Source organism: Olea europaea, chromosome 23, assembly GCF_002742605.1.
Source record: "Olea europaea var. sylvestris chromosome 23, O_europaea_v1, whole genome shotgun sequence".
Classification (NCBI taxonomy): Eukaryota; Viridiplantae; Streptophyta; class Magnoliopsida; order Lamiales; family Oleaceae; genus Olea; species Olea europaea.
Genome location: NC_036259.1, coordinates 10,855,933 through 10,871,452, shown reverse-complemented (window position 1 = coordinate 10,871,452; position 15,520 = coordinate 10,855,933).

Here is a 15,520-nt window from a genome sequence, read left to right as displayed (position 1 = left end):
TATTTGATGAAATTCGAGAATGAGCTCCTGAAAAGGTTCGAAGGATTCAAGTTAGAAGCAAAGAAACAAATATGAAAGGATACTCTTACACTAAGATCTAATCTAAGTGAAGAATATCTTAAAGGTGAAATTTTAAATTATCTAAGAGAGAATGAGATTCTCTTGCAGTGGACTCTTCCATATACACTGCAACAAATTGGTTTATTTGAAAAGGAGAAATCGTAAACTATTAGATATAGAGCGATTAATAACAAGCCATGCGAATCTCCCAAAGTCATTTTTGAGGTCATGCACTGATTGCAGTATGCAACACACTAAATCATGTCACATCTAAATTGGTTAACATAACTTCATACGAGCTATGGAAAGGCAATAGTCCCAATTTATCTCATATGAAAGTTTGGGACGGTGACATTTATTTGAAGCGTATTGAATCGAATAAGTTTGAGACTAAATCCGATAAATACATATTTGTGAGATATCCAAAACAGATATTTAAATATCAATTCTATTAACCCACTGAGAAGAAAGTCTTCGTCTCACGATATATCGTCCTCTTAGAGAAAATATTTACTCTAAAAGAGGACAGTAGGAGCAAAATAGGACTTGAAAGAGTTCAAAAGTCCACAGATATAATTAACCAAGTAAATGAATCCGAGTTTGATCGCATATCTGATGTGGGGCATACTCTTAATCAGGAAGTAGAGACTCCTGAGGATATGTTAGCTCTGCGTGAATCTAGTAGGATCATTCGACTTTCAAGAAGGTGCGAATTCGTGATTACTAATCAGGTATTATTGATCCAAGGATGATGAATCTACTAATTACACAAAAGTAAAATCAAGTATTGACTTAAAAGAGACGGCAAGAGGCCATGAAATTCGAGATGAACTCGACGTATGTAAAAAAGGTTTGAACCTTGGTCGACCCTCTTGATGGGATAAAACCCATAGGTTGTAAATGATTTATAAAGAAAAGGTCGACATGAATGGGAATATCCACACATACAAAGTACGGCTAGTAGCAAAAGGTCAAGCATTGGCCTTGACGAAACCTTTCGCATTTAGTCATGCTGAAGTTCATTCGAATTTAGGTTGCAATAGTTGCATACTGTGACTATGGGTTAAAACAAGTCTCTTGGAGCTGAAATCATCAATTTGATGGAAAAGTCAAAATGTTTGATTTTATTAAATTTGAAGATGAATTGTGTGTTTACAAGAAAATAGTTGGAGTATTGTCATATTCCTAATATCATAGGAAACGACATCCCTATATTTCAATCGTTGAAATAATGGTTGTTAAAGGATTTATTCATGAACGATATGGAGAAGCAACTTGATCTATAGAGATAGATCTAAAAGATTGCTTAACTCGTCCCAATCTATATAAATAAAATCTTGAGAAGATTTTATGTGAAAAAATTGGTTTACTCTTAAACGATGTGTTGAAAAGGTTCCAAACATAAGACAATCGTTGATTCAATAGCGGAAACCTAATACATGATTGCCTCAGAAGCAGCAAAGAGTTGCAATGTGGACCAAGATATTCATTAATGAAGTTAGAGTTGTTCCTAATAGTGTTGATCACATGACATTGTATTGTGATAACAATAGAGCCATCGTGAAAGCGAAGGAACTAAGGTCTCATCAATGATCCAAACATGTATTAAAGCGATATAATCTCATTAGAGAGATAATACATAAAAATGATGTAAAGAGAAGAACAAATTCTCATGTTTGACAATATTACAGATCCACTGACAAAGAGTTGTCGCAATATAAATATGATCGTCATGTGGACTCTTATGTTATTGGATATATAAGTGATTGGATCTAGTGCAAGTGAGAGTTTGAAAGTGTTATGTCCTAAGTCCAATCAACATTGGATATAAATACTTTTAATATATAATTAATACAGTTTAATGGGAGATCTATTATTTAATTAATATACAATTAAATTAATAAATAGAGTCCGTAGATTCAAATTTTCGTAATTTGTTAATCACAAGGAGTTGTGATTGTGAAAAACAAATTACATATGATTGAATCTTAAATTATTCGTGGTCGTATGTAATAACGAGATACGTATATCACTATTACGGATAAACCATCACGTGTGGCATTTCTTACTTGTGAAGTAAGTAGCTGATCTCACAAGTTAAAGTGAAGTAACACTAAAATGAAAACGTGGATGTTTTTTTGTAGAACAAAACATTGGAGACCCGCCTAAAGATTCCACATGGATAACTATCTGAGTGTCAGTGGTTAATCTCTAACGTTCGGTAGTGGGATTGGTCCTTTGACATGAGGTCGTCATAATATCTCATATGAGGACAGTCATGCTTTGACGGTGTTGGATATTGCTCTGCCAAGGGATACTAATACGACATCGTTCGGGTATGTCAAGAATCATATGAAGATTGTGAATAGGGATGGCAATTTGAACCGTCAAAATCGAAAATTCCAGTTAACCGAATCGAATGGGGTGAAAAAATCGAACCGATGGTGCAATGGGGCGGATATGATTTTTATTTTAATGAATCGGTTCATGGCGGTGCAGGTATGATATTTACACAGTCGAACCGAAACCAAACTGATTACCCACTAAAAAAACAATTGAATTGATTATTGGATTTTACACTACTTTTCTATTAGCCCAAAACAAAATCTCCTCCCCATTACATCTACCTGAATCGATCAGCCAACCCACTTAGCATTAGCCCATAATAATAACATTAGTATGATAGTATATAAATGCAAACCCTATTCTCTACAAGCCACAAACTCACGCATGGCTCATTTTATTGTTAATTTTTTTCCTATTGTGTGTAGAAAATTCTACTTCTTCATCATACTCTAGAACTTGTGCAACGTTTAGCGAGAAGGAAGCTGACGAAGAGGTACATTTTTTTATTTAAATCTTAGTTAAGACCATTCTGAAATAGGTAGTATCGTTGTATTCTCTACTTACATTTCTTATTTACTATATAAGAATCAACTTTGAGTGTTGATCTATGCTAGTAAGACTTGTGGGGAAGAATGAATCAATTAACTTCGATGCACAACAATTAAGAATGAAGAAAAAGTTTAGTATTGTTATATTTATAATATTGTTTGTTAAAATTGTATTTTACAATTGAAAATTGGGATAATGTTTGCATTTTTGTTTGGAATATTGTTTGATAATGTTTGCATTTTCGTTTGGAATATTGTATTTATGTTTTCATTGACTTTTTTAATAAATTGTTTTATATCAATTTGACGGATGAACCTACAAAAAATAATTTATTTTCGTGGTTATTAACCTAACTGAACCGAGATACAAACCGAACCGATTTACGTAGTTATGGTGCGGTTATGGTATGGTCAAAAAATTGGTGGTGCGGTTATGATTTTTGGTCGAACCGACCCATAACCGAACCGTTGCCAACCCTAGTTGTGAATGACCAATAGAGGATTCGTCACTCTTAGATAGTAGGAGATTATGATCTGTATTTCATTCAATTAAGTCGAAAATAAAATCCTTGGCCAAAGTGTACTTATAAGTCGAAAAGGAGTTTTCGAATTATATTGACTTAATAGTGGAGTGAAATATATGATCGATAATCAAGATTGACACACTTTCATATCTCGTAATTGATCGGATCATATTGACGAAGGGATTATAGTTTCACGGTAAACGAACAAGTTTGGTTTTATCATACCACGTGATATTTTTCGTCACATGTAATGCTCTGACACATTACTAGATGTCAATCTGGAACGGTGAGTGTGAATTTGTGATAGATTAAAAGGGTATTTTAATTTATCAATTTTGATTAGATCAAAATAATATTTCACATCGTTAGGCATTGTGATCGGGAACCTGATAGGTCGCACACAAAAGGAGGACTGGAAAATTGTGATTTGTTAATTAATTAATTTAACAAGTGTTGGATAAATAAATTAATTGGGTTGCCTATTTATAGGACTGAATTGATTAGTTGGATTAATTAGTTTACAAACCGAATTTAATTAAATGGGTTAATTAAATGTTGGACCGGGTCAGGTCAAGCCCGTTCGGACTTATATAAATATGATTAGGATTTTCAAAATTGTAGAGATTTTTCATTATTCTTGCTAGTACAAGAAAAACTCTAATACTACAATCTTGTTCTCTGTGTGGATCACCGTTAGATTCTGGACAATTGGACAGCTATGGGTGACAGATCAAAACTGCTAGAACAAGAGAAAAGCAAAGGAGTTTGCAAATCTCGTAAAAGGTACAATCTTTATTACAGTTTCTATTTAAACACAAAGAGATCCATGGTAAGAATCGAAAATTATTTTAATTTTTCGCTTTGCATGTTAAGTAGATTCACAATAGTACCCATAAAAACTATTGTGTTGAAAGTTTAACTAAAGAGCAAAAGAGCCCCTAAAATGAAATGTACAAGAGTTACGTATTTCCCTATATGCTTTCCTTATTCTAACTATTTTCTAGCACAGATTGCATTTACACAAATCGGCTCACTATTTGCATCACAACTAAGAAAAACTACTAGGCTAGACTAGAAGTTGAGTGTCCATTGTTGTTCAAATCTTGATTGCATTCGAGCTTCCCAAGCTCTCTATTGTTAGGGAAATGATGAACAAAAGCCTATGGGGGATTTACTAGACAAGGCCCATAGGAAAAAATTTATCCAAGAGAATAGAGCAAGAGATATGATGAAGTCTTGAGTAAAGTGACTGCTAGGAAACATCCAACAGGATTGAGAAATGGCGATATCCGCACATTCATCACCTGTGTAAAGTGTATGTTGATCACCAACGTTGGCCCAGGTTCAGTTTATTCCAACCAATACACCACAACCCGAGAACAAACGACTCAAGACAAAACCAAGCTTCCACTTTTAGTTACCAAAGAGATAGCTTACTTAGAAGACCACAAAGGCATGCAATATCTCAATGATAATCACTACAAAAGATAGGAACTGAAAGGAGGCAGAGACGTAGAAGAAATCACTAAGGCCGAGAGTTCACTGAGAGAGAGAGGTGAGACGGGTTCTTGCAAAGAAGAAGAGAGACCCAATATATTATGTTAACAGTCCAAATAAGGTAAGTAGCACTAGGTTAATGATTGGGTTAAGTAGAGGCCCAAAAGTATACAAATGGGCTACCAAGTAAATTCTCTCTCATTTTTTGCCATTCAAGAAAGTGGGTTAGGCCATGAGCAACACTAAATTATTGAGGTTACTTCAAATGGCCCAATTAACCTTTGGGTTGTGTTGTCTCAACTGTGGTGTTATAATTTTCGTTCAGTCAATTGGCTATGCCGACTAAAGATTAAAATCGAATAACATCATAGTCCGAAGAGATCGATTGACAACAAATTGCCCAACACTATGCACAGTTTAGGTGCCACCAACAAGATCTAACTATGGTAAAATAACTATTACACCCTAACTCTTACGTTGGTGAAATTTCAATAATAGAAAATGGTGTTACAAAATAAATAGGAAAATAATGAAATTGGATGGATTGAGAAACGGATATCTTGCTCTCTTTAAGGAGATTCAAGCTCTCTGCGATTGGAAAAGCCTAAAATACGGAATAGCGGAACTTTTTTGTGACTTGTCTCCTTCAAGATACAATAGCCCGATCGTTCGTCGTATAGCTCAAACAAACTTTGCACAAGTAGTTGAGCTCAAAGTTCCACTAAAAGAACATCATTCTTTGCTCTATAATCTCTCAAAGAAAATGAGTGAGAATGTAAGGAGAAAAGCTAAAAGAATTGTAAATGTTATGGTGCTGATGAATGACCAAGGAATAGTCCTATTTATAGGTAAAAATAGGCCACCAAAATAAAGGTGTCATAAACACAAACATTTTCCCTTTCATTTTCAAACCTCCAACCTCTTCTCTTTCCTAATTTCTAAAACCCGTAAAGATTAAATCTATAATATATTAAATATCACATTAAGTGAGAATCATTTTTGAACGATTTTAGCCCTACTATAATTCTATTATTTCAATAATACCTTGCTTTTCATTTTTCAATGTGTTTAATTCATTAATATACATGTATATTTGACAAATTCATTTCACCTGTGTGCCTTCATTAATGTATGAATTACCCATTATTAATTCTCAATTAATTAACATTACATTTATTTAAATAATATTCATCTTCATTTATGCATTTCGGTGTTATCAATTCTAAATATAAGTTAATTAAAATCTCATATTCAAGAATACATTTTGTTATTCACATCCATATATGCTAATTAACATCTAGTTTTACATAGTTGGAAATTAAATAAATGATTTAACATTTATAGTTATGTATATATTGCCTGGTATTAATTTTAAATTAATTAATATTCATGCATGTTCAAATATTACCTTTACAACACTTATAAAACATTTCATAATAATGTGCAACGCACGTTCAAAGTTGACTAATATATTAAAATGTACCAACATTTCCCCACTCATTTTAATATAAAATAGACAGAAAGATTACCAAGCAGGGGGACTATTATGCATCATGAAGGTGTGCTCTGCATTGAATCTTCACTTAGTGAAATAGAAACCTTCACTCGAGAGACAATAGTGTGCTCAGCATTGTATTATGACTACATAAGGGAAATAAAAAATTACTGTCTATATATAACAATTCAGGTGTTGACATAAGCTTTAATAGTCAGCACGTTACGATCTTGTACTAATCTCGGTTTCATGACGTATTTAAAAATAAGCTCAATTCTCATAGAAAGTAGCCCTACTCCACACTCACATAGGTGAAAACTATCAAGAGTGCTCATGTAATACTTACCACCAACTCATAAGTGCTATAGATCTCATTGAGATTTTATTTTTATTTTTTTTAATACGAAAACTCAACTTCCAAAAGCATTACAAGATAAATGCTCTCACGCTATAGGGACAATAAGAAAATAAATAACGTAAATAGTACATTTCTTATGACCATCATATGATTCATTTTTCCCATTGAACCCAATTCTAAGGGTCTCTTGTCCCCATATTAGATATTATCATATGTGGCTCTTGTTTATATAGGCTTCAATCCCATCCCCTACTATGTGCTTAGACTCTTTCTCTTGACATGGCCTTTGTTAATATATTTGCAAATTATTAAATGATTTCAAATAATTAATAGTAGTACAAAACGTACTTACCTTTCAATGATATTGTGTAAAACGTTCATACCTTTCAATTTTTAGTATTTTTACCATTACCTTCATCTTTTATTGCGAAAATCATCCTTTTCATCAAATTTCTCGTGTAAAATGACAAATACACCCCCGATTTAAATAAAACAATAAAAAAGAAAAGTTAAAGAATAAATTGCAATCATAATCTCAAACTTATTAAGAAATGCAATTGTGTCCAAATAAATTATTGAAAAGGTAATTAGCACAAAAGATCCTCATCTTTCATTATTTTTTGTGCAAAATGTCTCTACCTTTCATTTTTTGACGTTTGCATCTTTATTTCATATTTCATTGCAAAATCGTTATTTTCATCCTTTTTCTCAATTAAAATTGTAAAATGACAAATATACACTCCTCCTTAAATAAACAAAAATAAAGAATAAAGAAAAATAAAGAAGAAATTGCAAAATCACTCTATTTTTTAACTCGAAAGTAGCATTTTCTTCGTGTCATATCAATACCATTTTTTGAAGGTCGAATTGAAACATGGGTTTTTGCTTGTTACGGTTTGATTTATTATTTGCTGGTCAAGGACTAAAATTTGGTAAATCATAGGAGATTTTCTGATGTTTAATCCCTATTTGACAACTATTAAAACGAGTTTCTGGGGAAAATTAGTCATGTGATAGTGATTTTTTGGAGAATCTATATTTGAAAGTAAAATAAGTTTTGAATTTACGTGCAGAATGTTAATTTTATTGTAAAAATGTGGGGGTTAAAAATGAGTTTGAGAAAAAAGAATTTTGTTTTAATGATTATCAAAGATAGGCTTAATATATATATCCAAAAATTTCAAACAAAATCGCATCAGACAACTAGACTTGTGTACTAAACCTAAATGAGCATAGAGAAAAAGAGGGCAAATAAGCCTCCAAAACTGAATTACGGATTATGTTGAAAGAATTAAATCGTTAAAATGAACACTGTGAAATCAAGATTGTATGTGGAATATGTGTTTTCTCACATACTCATGCAACATAATCAAGATCGTCAGCCACTTAAAACTACATTATTAGACATATAAAAAAAAATGTTAAATTTAATAATGGAGACGTGAGAATGACTTAATCGAACCAATTTTGTAATTTCAATAAACATTTATGCTTAAAAAAGTACCATAACTAATTTGACACATTTTGGAAGTTCACTGTGTTTTTAAAATAAAAACTATAAACACCAAGGAAATGGGAAAATGACACGAAAATCAGACATTGTTTCATTAGGCTCCATATGAAGGAAAAAGACTAAACCTACGAAGTTAATTAAATATGATTAAATGGAACTCGAAACTTATCACATTTTAATTCAACATATCGCATTACTTAAAAGAGAAGTGTTATCATTGAAACTAGAAAGCATTATTCGTTAACAAAACCATACGAGATTAAAAAGGGGTAGCTTTCCGTGACCTACCATCCGAAAATCTCACTAAAAATTTATGAAAAGATGTTACGTCATCCAAATCAATTGTAATCAATCGTCATTCAAATTTAGAAAAGTCTTTCTCGCTACTTCAGAAAAAGTGAAGCTTAAACACAATGTTCTAAACTAACTATATTTATCGATCCGACCATTTTTTTTCTTTTTCTAAATATATTAACATTGGTTGCAAATCAATTACTTCAACTAACTGAAAATGAAAATTTACACAACATGAGATGAAGCTGCAGGAATGATGATGATGATGATGGGAAGAATTCACAGAAACCGTCTGGTAACTCTGGCCGTCTCCAAAGTCTACATTGTCAACAAACATACAAAACAAGTTGCATTAATGGGGAGATGTTACTCACGGGGACGATGGAGCCCAAGAGAGCCAAGTGCTCGAAGCTGAGAGAAGCAATCGTTGATGGCAAGTAGAGGACGAGTTGATTGCCGAGTTGTCAATATACTATGCATTCGTTGCAAAGTCTGTTGCCGCAAATTGTCAGCCTGAAATACATGTACAGCCTCGCCATTATTAATCAAATAATACACTGATGAAAATTATACTTCAAAACAATTTCTCACATTTACATGTCAATATAACCCACGAGCCCCAGATGATCTCTATTATGCTCTACAAAGTCTTGGGTTGTGCAGAAATAAAATGCACTAGGAGACGGGTGCTTGTTAGGGGATAGGATTGATAACAGAAAACAAAAGGTACAAAGAGCAAAAAGTTATTGCCTTCCAATTTTCATCATTTAATCATTCACATGGTAGGAGCTACGCTTCAGTTTTCTGCAGACAAGGCGGTGCATGTGCATCGCCCATGCATACGCATGGTTAAGCAGAAACTTCCCAGTATTACTTTCCAATTTTCATCATTAATTTATTCAAATTTCAGCCAAAAAGGGCCCAAAGTTTGAACTATATACAATTATATAACAGCAACAAAACCAGGCAGCCGAATGGTATCACGCGGTGGACACCCATGTAACTTGTAGCATTTGTCAATAGTATGACCCTATTTCCCCAAGTGGTTGCGGTGAATCTTTGAATGATTTTTCTGTCCTCTCCCATCAATTAGATGTTCGTCCAATTCCTAGGTTGCCATTAGTTGAGAAATTAGAATTTGTTTTCTTATTTTAGCGATTGTAAACTTGGGACACCGTTAATGGAGATCCCAATTTGTTCTTTGCCCTTAAGACCATGCACATTGATCTGTACCAATTATTATAGTTTTCTATTGAAAATAGATGTCACACAAGAAAAATACTGACTGATGATCTTTGCCATTATGAATGTGGGTTTGTGAAGGGATCAGAAATAGGAACAACCACATTTTGGTCTGATGATTTATCAGTGGTTTTAGCCATCAGATGAAAGGGATAAAATAAAGCCGAAGCTAAAAAATATTATTTTTGGATTAAAGACTTACCTATATCAAAAAGAAAAACAAAGCAATACAAAGGGAGAGAAATAGTAATCACAACGTATTAGAAAGCATAATACGAAGGATCCTTTGGGGAATAACAGGAAGGAGTTTGAGGGGATAGAGTCTTGCAGCCATTCTGATACCTTTCCACGATCAATTTAACATTGACCCATTTCACAAAACATCACGATGTTCACAGTAAAATATTTTTAAATCGAGTAGTTGTTCATTCTCCTGCTCGTATGCATCATCCAGCCTGTTTGGAATTATAGGGCGAGCCAGACAAGGGAATGACCACGTTTTCCTTCTGAAAACACTGAAATATGGAGGGTTATTGGGCATCTTTTCAGATAAGGATAGTGTTCTCCTTGTTGAAACACTTATATATTGAAGGTTATTGCGCGTCTAATCAGAGAAGGATTGCAATACAAAAGGCACAATACTGTCTTGTGAACCTTCTATGAGTGGTTCACTGTCTACTTCAGGTGAAAATTGATCATCTCCATACCAGTACGCAACCAACCAGTATATTAGTAAGTTAACAAAATTTAAAAGTGTCAGCATCGCATAATATTTGTCCAAATGACTTGAATCTATATCTTCCCCAAACCAGCTACTGAAAATGAGGATACAAAGTATACTCAGAAACTTTCCGATGCCTATCGCCTGTATAATTTTGGAAGAGCTGCTCTGGAGTAGTTGCATAGAGAATATTTCTTTTTAGTACCGCTGTTTTGATAACAAATAGAACATCAGAGATGGCGCTGCCTGTTGGTCCATTGCATTCGTAAAATTTTGTACCTAACCAGAACCACAAGTATGCAACCATCATTGCAATTGCTGAGATCATAGAAAGCAGCTTCAATGAATGCCAGACAAAAATAGCTGGAATAGCTCCCAAGATGGATGCAAAGTGCCACCAAACGTTGTTACCGCTATGTTGTCGTTCTTTATCCTCTTCTGTGGTTGGGATATCCTTCGCCATGAATTGATCATCAAGAAATGCTTTCAAGGATACCACTTTTGCTGCTTGTGCCAGAGTTATTAGCACCAGTCCCAAGTAGAACGTTAGAATATCTCTATTTCTATGCCTAGCTGCATTCCAGATGAGCACCAATCCCTACAAAAAGTCGATTGATTTTGAAAATCTCTGAGTAAGACATTTGAGAGTAAAAGGTGGAGGGTTTGACGCTCCTTTCTCAATACAAAACTCACAATGATCTAAGAGATGGTGGAATAAACCACCATTTTGAAGCGGCCCAGATAGGCATCCGATGCAAAAGCAAATAAAATTTGCAGAACTGCCGCGGTTCCTTCTTGTAAATTGACAGCTTTAGCCGATTTTGTTAGGTTCCATACACCTGGGAGATGAGTGATCAGTATATCTAGCAGTGCCATCTCTACGGCACTGTGGACAAATATGAGGCCGACAGAAATTTAAGCCAAGTGTTAGAAGTAAGGAAATAATCAAAATCAGCATAATTATTCTTCATTTACTAATTATAAACAATGCTTTCTTTGAGAAAGGGAACTTCTTCAAACACCACTTGATTATCCTCATAACGATTCCACTGCTACAATAGTATATAGCCAGTCTTTTACTTCTCGAAAATTAAGGCATTTATATAGGCTCAATTCCTCTGTACAAGAGGAATTGCCGTAAAGTAAAAGGGAAGTGCATTGGCCAGATTACCCGGTTCCAGATATTTTTGTCATTGTCTTGCAGCATGCAGTATGATGATGAACCCGAATATAAAGTGGAATGTTTAAGCAAAATTCGTTGATGGGTTTTGGTTTCGAGGAAAGGAAATGGGACAATAAACAATAAAGCTACCATATTAACCTCATTATTCCCCACATATTCAAAAACTATCATTCATTACTAATCATAAATTTCATATTCCCGTCACTATTTCGTACTAAAAAGTTCCTATAAAGCTACCATATTAACTTCATTTGACCCCCATATTTATGAATTATATCAAAATTAATAATAATTTTAATCATTCAACATTACTCACATATTTTAAGAATTTACATGTATTTTGTTTTATAAACCATTTATGAATTTACCTAACAAAGGCTTAATGAATTATTTCTAAGTTTGTCTGCGACATTTTCATTAAAGACTTGCGCCCTCTTTGACAACCAGGTTTTCGGGGAAAAAAAATAATAAATAAATAAATTGAAATAGTATTTTTTTGAAAAATGTGTAATTAAAAAGAAAAAAATATAATAATAATAATAAATTAATTAATTAAATTTACGTGTAAAATATTTTATTGTGATAATGTGTGATTAATAATAATAATAATAATAATAATAAATTGAATTTACTGCAAAATATTTTTATTATACTAATGTATGATTGAAAATAAATTTGAGAAAAAAATTATTTTAATGATTTTCGAAGGGCAGAATAATACTATTTTAGTGTTATAACATCAATTTAGATAATACTGTATCCAAATGGGGACTGCCACCTTAGAAATGAAAAAACTCCGACTAACCATCGCCCAAACCGCCGAACCTCCATGCCGTCGGAGTTTCTTCATTTCTAAGGTGGCAGTCCCATTTGGAGAAGAAGAGACCATGGAGAGAAGCGGCCTGGTAAATATAGTCAATTGGTGTATTGGAAATGACATCGATCTCTCCGAAACAAATGGTGCCGCCAGAGTTTTGGTGATGGTATTTTGAAAACGGTATGGAGGTTCACCGGTTTGGCATTGGTTTCAATTTTAATAAGGTCTAATAGTACAAAACATCTCTACATTTGACACTTCTTGCGAAAAACGTCCCTACATTTTACACTTCTTGCGGAAAACGTTCATACGTTTCAATTTTTTTTTTACATTTTCATCTCTATTTTCACGTTTCATTATGAAAAACGTCATTTTCATCAATTTGAAACGTAGAAAAGTTTTGCATACTACATGCTAAACGTAGGGACGTTTGTGCTATTATGCATTTTAATAATTATTTGGACTCACTTGCACTTTTTAAAACATTTAGGAGTAAAATTGCAATTTATTCTTTATTTTACTTTTCTTTTTTTTCTTTTTTTCTTTTTTTTGCTTTTATTTAAATAGGAGAGTATTTTGGTAATTTTATATTAAAAATGGTGAAATTGGCATTTTTAGCAATGAAACATTGAAATAAGGACGAAAATGCAAAAAAAAAAAAAAAAAAAAAAAAAAGAAACGTAGGGACGTTTTTCGTAATAAGTGTCAAATGTACGAACGTTTTGTGCTATTAACCCTTTTTTATCTATTTTTTCTTCGATTCTGTCATATTTTGGTCCGTTTTGGTTAGATTTTTAGTCAAATCCACCATCTTGAAGCTTTGATATCAATTGTCGCGAAAGTTCACTCCAAAAATCTTTTAAACGATATTTTTTGGGCTCAATATCACGTTACCTTTCTCTACAAAATAACCAATTCAAACGGTTCCAACCCACAACCAAAATTTACCTAGGTTGCTACTCAGTCTCATCCACAAAGGATAAAATAATGGTATTGACTTGTCGGCCATAAGAGCAAGATGAAAAACAATGAAAAGAAAGCAAAAGAAGGGACCAATAATATAAAGTAGATCACCAGTTTTTTGGAAGCACAAAGCAGTTGGATTTTTCCTCTCTAATGGCAGCCAAGTTTTTCACTTTTCACACACAAATCACACGCTTGAACGCCTAGGTCAAACAACGTATATATAGAAATATATTAGGCTATAATTAAATGCACCAAGATTCAAAATCATCCAATAGGTAAATATATATGGGCCGTGAGCAACACTAATTTCTTAAGTTACTTTCAACGATCCACGTTGTTTTCAATTGGGCTTTTGGATTTGATTGTTGGTAATCAATTTACCATTGGTCGAAACCTATGAAATTATATTCTGACATTAACGTCATAGCTCGGGATTCTTTGGGTATCAAAACCCAACAAATGTCATTGCTACTATAATATCAATTTAGGTTACTTTTTATGATAAGGTCAATGAAAAATAGAATTGAGTGACTTATTTAATTGTACGTTTCATTTAATATCATGTTAATGTCATCAAAACTAATGTTATAAAATCAATGATGGTAAGTAGCATTACTCATTAAGTCCCTGCTTGATACATATTTGTATAAATTTTAATTTTTGTAAACTCATTTTCAACCAACTACAAATCAATCACATTTTCATACACGAAAATTCCACATTTTCTCTTTCCACTTGTATCTTTATACTATTTGTATCTCTTTAAAAAAATAAAAAATAAAAACCCCTTCTCAAAAAATCAATTTTCAAATAATTACTTCCACAACTAAGAAAATTGACTATTTTCTGGCTCAGACTGCACCGACTCGAATCATCTCACCTATTTGCATCACAACTAAGAAAAGCAACTAGTAGGCTAGACTAGAAGTTGAGTGTTCATTGTTGTTCAAATCTTGATTGCGCTCGAGATTCCCAAGCTCTATATTGTTAGGGAAAGGATAAACATTAATAGCCTATTGGGGGGGTTTACTAGCCAAGGTCCTATAGGAAAAAAATTATCCAAGAGAATAGAGAAAGAGACATGACGAAATCTCAAGTAAATCGACTGCTGGAGAACATTCAAGAAATTCACTAAAGTGAAGGGTTAGTGATGGCTGACTGAGAAATGGCCATATTCGCACATTCATCGCCTATGCACTGTTTAGGTGGCACCGGCAAGATCTAAATACAGTAAAAATAATCGTCACACCCTAACCTACATGGAGTAAGTTTAGAATGAGGGTACGTTACTTGTTCTATTTCTTACTTTATTGTCACGAATAGCAAGGTGACATAAAAGAATGAATCCCATTTGGAACTAATCTTTTATCTTTTAGTTACTGCTCTAGGAAAAGAAGCCTTATTGGGTCAGTGGTATTTTTTGGTTGAAAACTTGTAACTCAGTCGAAAAGGTCATAATCTGTAGCAAGTGCATCGGCCTTTTTTTCTCTTATTGGCTGGAGCAAAGGAAAAATATGTGGCGAAGGAAAATTAAGGTCTCAAATGAACGTGTTTGGGTATGACAATTAGGGAAAATATGTACAGTGCACTTCTTCTCCACCAATAGAAGTTTAAGAATAATCGTAAGTCACTGGCTACCTAAGGAAGTGAAAACCCAATCTACTATTAGCTCGAAAGCAGCATTTTGGCCACGTCATATCAATACTTTTTGAAGGTCGGAATGAAACACGTGCTTTTGCCTGTTACGGTTTGATTTAATTATTTGCTGGTCAAGGACTAAATTTTTGATAAATCATCGATGTCAAACAACGAGACTTGTGTACTAAACCAAGATGAGCATAAAGCAAAAGAGGAAAATTCAGCATCGTCCTAAAATGAAATATGGATTAAATTGAAAGATTCAAAATATTAAAATGAGTGCTGTGAAATCAAGATTATATGCGGAATATGTGTTTT